The 5,000-nt window shown below is 38.1% G+C and overlaps 1 protein-coding gene and 1 long non-coding RNA gene across 2 annotated transcripts in view; one reads left to right on the forward strand and one right to left on the reverse strand.

Moving 5' to 3' along the window:
- The window catches only part of dop (microtubule-associated serine/threonine (MAST) protein kinase dop), a gene marked incomplete in the record, with an annotated part of 290,600 nt that overhangs the window by 26,964 nt on the left and 258,636 nt on the right, over positions 1-5,000 (reverse strand).
- LOC138865661 (uncharacterized) overlaps positions 4,623-5,000 on the forward strand; it is a 3,633-nt gene continuing 3,255 nt past the window's right edge. The window contains exon 1 of the long non-coding RNA XR_011399448.1: positions 4,623-4,769. This is a non-coding gene — a long non-coding RNA (uncharacterized lncRNA). The remainder of the gene's footprint in view (positions 4,770-5,000) is intronic.

Below are 5,000 nucleotides of genomic sequence, written 5' to 3' on the forward strand. Positions count from 1 at the left end.
AGGGAACGCCAATCTTAAATACAGCATTAAAGTGTACGGATTTTTGACACACCTTAACATCATACTCTACGATGAAGTTGTTCTGATTTGACAGGATAACTTTCACCCCCCCCCCCCCATACCACCCTCTTTGCTGTGCATTCGCCCCAAACCAGTCTCATCAGATCAAACCGTTCCGCAACACAATAGATAAATGAGGCCTTGTATTTCGATATAACAACTTTATACTCAAACTGGAATTCATATGTACTTTATTATGCCGTCCCTTGCAAAATTCCAATAAAAACAGATGATTACTACCGTTTCTAACACGTCACTGCCGTCATAATACAGGTGATTACTACCATTTCTAACACGTCATCGCTGTTATCGTCGCTGCCGTCATAAAAAAAAACTCGACTTAACACCATGCCATTACTGTGCTATAAAAAAGCGCCATTGGCAACCTGATGACATGCCTTTTATTTCAGCCACCTTTCAGCTGGTACAATGACAAACACAGATCATGGTTACTAACATAATCGATGATGGTGAAGATAATGATAATGATGATAGGGATGAGGCTATGATGATTAAAGAAGATAAATACGTTTATGCAATAGGTATACAACACATACACATATATATACACATTTTTTTGTATATTGATAACCATTAAGATGATATTCTTAAATAGAAATATGTAAACTTTTCCCACTCCTTAGAACTATATAGGAAACACCAAAACACACTGACAGTCGCGGTACATTTATTAACATTTCCGTAAATAACCTTTAACTAATGTATAGTATTAGGTCCAACAGTTCTTAATGATAGTTAATGAACAGATCCATAGATATTCTTAATACTGAAACCTTTAAACATTACACCTAATCATGCACTGTTCTTTTTAGAAATGCACAGAAACATGTGATTGTCTCAGTCAGTGCTAATGTTACATCTAATCATCAGCTGTTTTCCATATTATTTGGCTGAATAAAAGGTATAATTCACCATAATTCACTCCTTACTGTTAACCAACACTGTAAGCGTGCTTTATACCAAACATCGGGAATATTGGAATATCATATACAGACTTTGAATACTTGCAGTATATTAGATATATTACTGCCGGTGCTAGTATGTGGAGAACACTTGTGCATATATAATAGTGACATACAGACCCAGATTCCATTACATCTCGTTCGCCAGTCACATCGCTTAACATGAACCATTTAAAGCATCGATGCCCGTTAGTCGAAGGAAGTATAGAGATGGATGGGGGAGGATAAAGGAGGAGAAGGGTAAATCATAATAACGAGTGCAGAGAAGAGGCTAGAAGACAGGAGTTTAATGGTTCCATAGACTTTGAACTACGTGAGGGACGGGGGCTCTGCAAGGAATAGTCCACTGGTGAACGAAAGACCGTTAATGAACTGAAGCTTCGAGTCTGCCTTGCCCTATACAAAAGAGTGTGGTATTAAGCGGATGCTCGTTTTTGACCGCGACTGTGCATTAAGGTGATACAATAGGATGTACGAAAGACGTGTTGTTCTAACGAGCAAGAAACAGGGGCGCCATTTGAGCGGGTGGGTGTCAGTTGCCCCCCTCCCCTATGGGCCACATTTTTTTACTTTCTAAACTAAATTGCACATTAATAGGTCCGATTACAGCATACTTGTTGGGATGTCCGTGGATGCCATGGTGATGGGTAAGCAGGCAGAGCATGTGAGGCTTATGGGGAAGGCTAGATCTGTAGCAACTCGAGGCGTCATGGCGCCTGTTTATTTTGATGACCAGGCCGGGCTATTTTTTAGAATAGCACATGATCATGTTTACATTTTGTACAACATCCAACAGTGTTAGTTTCAATGGCTTTTCAGGTGTTTTTGACTTCATAAAGTCTTTTGCCCTGATATCCTACACATTAAATCAAATACCTTTCATTCATATATTGAGTGCATGGAGGTATTAATGAAACTAGGTTTATTTCATTCCTTCAAGCTGAGTAAAAAATACAGGCCTTTGGCTTGACACCCACTGCGAGCAATTCCACTTGAGAATTATTTATGCATAAACATAATCGCCCACTCTTCTCATCCACAGGGCTATTTCGATGATTGTTCAGTGAAAATGTAACCATTAAAATTATTTTTCATTCTTTTTGAAAATTGAAAAGACCAAAACGATCATCAGGCTGTCTGCTTCTATACTGAGCCATTTTTCCTAGGGTACATGCTTCATAGACTTCAATTTTCCTATTAGAAATGTGCATTCTATCTGCTACACATTCTAACTTCATGACATCTATTATGTTGCAATGCCCTAGAAATTTATGCCATTCATTTGTAGTATGATTCACACTTTTTATTTCTTTGAATGCATTTGCACTTTTTCCCCCTACACTATTTAAGGAGGACAATTTTCCTTTCTTTTTAACGTTAAATACTGTACCATCTAGGACTTTACGCTTTGCATACTCAGGACCAAAAGTTACACTTACACCTTGCTGTGTTGCTGCTTGCACTGACATATTATTTTGTTTGTATGAAGGTACATAAAATGCATCTTTCAATGTTATCTTACATAATCTACCCTTATCATGTAGTTTGACACGTGCATCACCTTTACCTTGCACTACACCAGTGCCTCTACTTCCAACAGCTAATTCTATTGCAAGATTCTTTGGATTAAAATCGTCATGAAGCCTAAAAAAAATCTTTTTCTGTAATAATGTGTGACGTTGCACCACAGTCGACAAGTAAACACTTCCTTATATTCGGGGATCACACTTATAGATGCTTTCTTGGCTGCGTCCGGATAGCTTGAGGAATTTTCTCTTGTAATCTTTCCTTTTGCTACGGCAGTGTCCTGTAATAGTTTGGTTTTCTACAAATCTTCTGCTGCTTCTTTCTTGTGGTTTCTTGCTTCTGCAATCATAAGACATGTCCTGGTTTACCACATGAGTAGCACATCATTGGATTTTTATGCTTGGCCTACAATTTTATTATACTTTCACCTCTATCTTGAGTTGTGCATAACTTCTCAGACTCTTCAAATGCACGTAATTCCTTCTTGTACTGGGGAAATGTCAGTGTATTCTGACCTATTTCTTGAGGTAGTCCCTTCAAAATCATTGCTATTAGCAGACTATCACTTATTTTCTCACCTGTTGCCTTGAGTGAAGTTGCTGCTTCTCTGCTTTCACTGTCTCATCTTCAGCCATCTTCAGTGATGTCAGCTGTGTATAAATAAGCTTCGCTTTTCATCCTCATCGGGCTGGTCAGTGGTTATAACCACGTGTAGTTTTCTTGTTATCAAATAACCACAAAATTACTTTTCCATCAATTCATACCTTTCTTCACCGTTAAAGCATAGGCAGGATCTGGGCCAATAACCTGTTGGGATGCCCGTGGATGTCATGGTGTTGGGTAAGCAGGCAGAGCATGTGAAGATAAAATAAAATTCGTAACTCCGTACTGGGTTTATTGTTGGGGAAGGCTAGATCAGTAGCAACTCGAGGAGGTTTCGTCTGCTTATATTCAACAGTGTTAGTTTCAATGGCTTTTCAGGCGTTTTTGACTTCATAGTCTTGCTGGCCTGGTATCCTACACATTAAATAAAATACCTTTCATTCATTCAATGAGTGCATGGAGGTATTAATGAAAGTAGGTATACTTAATTCCTTCAAGCTGAGTAAAAAATACTGGCCTTTGGCTTGACACCTAATGCGAGCATTTCAACTTGAGAATTATTCATGCATAAACATAATCGCCCACTCTTCTCATCCACAGGGGTATTTTAATGATGGTCCGATGAAAATATAACCATTAAATTAATTATTTTCCATCTTTTTGTAAAATTGAAAAGACCAAAATGATCGACCATATTCACAAAGCATCCGCAACTTCGAGACAACAAGCTTGTGGACTAGAGAGGCAACTTTCGATTTTCAATTAAAGCACAATCAGTGAGGTCCCCACAATTTTATTAACTTCCCCGACATGTACGAACTCTAGTCAATAATTCTATTATACTTTCCTTTGTATATATAGTGCGGCTGCCTAAATTAGTATTGCCGCAACTTTTGTGACGTCATCAAAATAAACAGACGCCATGACACCTCCTGAGTTACTACTTACCTAGCCTTTCCCTGGGGCTCATTGTTGTTTCTCCACCAGTCGTTCTACGTTCTGCTATCAGGGGCGCTCAGATCACAGGGATCGTTCATATATGATAATGTGTATAAAGCATCAACTAAAATATATATTTGTATAAAATGAATATTTCACTTCTATAAGTATACACATAAAACACTGTATATAATCATATTATCATCTTTACATATTGGTATTTGTAATATGGGATAATGACTGAAGTTTACTCTTATCCTAACACTATTTTTTCCATATGTTTATTCGCTCCGCTTGCCTATCCACCGTTGCCCCCCCCCCCCCCCCAAAAAAAGAGCTGGAATAACGCCCCAGATAGGAAACATGGTAGTCTTTTGAAATTATAAATGGAATAAAAGTAAATGCAGTAAATGCCAAATTAACTGAATATAGATTTTGCAGTCACTTCTGACAAACATCCTAAGAGAAGAGGAAAATCGGAAAAGCAAGCAATATTTTTTCCTTTTTTTTTCTTTTATCTGCATGTAATTAAGAACACATATTTTCTCAGAGGGATCATTCCCGTCGAAACTGAACGAAGTTGGCGTCACCGTCGCAAACCAGAAGACGTGTCAGAAGGCCTACGACGCCTTCCCCTTCCCTGTCACAAGGAAACACGTAAGTAGCCATAGTGAATGTTTTAAGCCGATTTGACCGCTTTGATCAAATTGGGCCCAGCGCCTGAAGGGGCCCGCGCCAACAGGGGCCCTTTTTATCATATGAAGTACAAAATTCTACTGAAAACGTGAAATGAATAAGATATTTTTCCTTATGATGTTAATTTATTATGTGTTTATTATACCAAGCATTTAATGTTTATTCGTTTTTTGTTGGTTTGTATGTGTTTTT

Source organism: Penaeus vannamei, chromosome 22 (assembly GCF_042767895.1).
Source record: "Penaeus vannamei isolate JL-2024 chromosome 22, ASM4276789v1, whole genome shotgun sequence".
Taxonomy (NCBI): domain Eukaryota; kingdom Metazoa; phylum Arthropoda; class Malacostraca; order Decapoda; family Penaeidae; genus Penaeus; species Penaeus vannamei.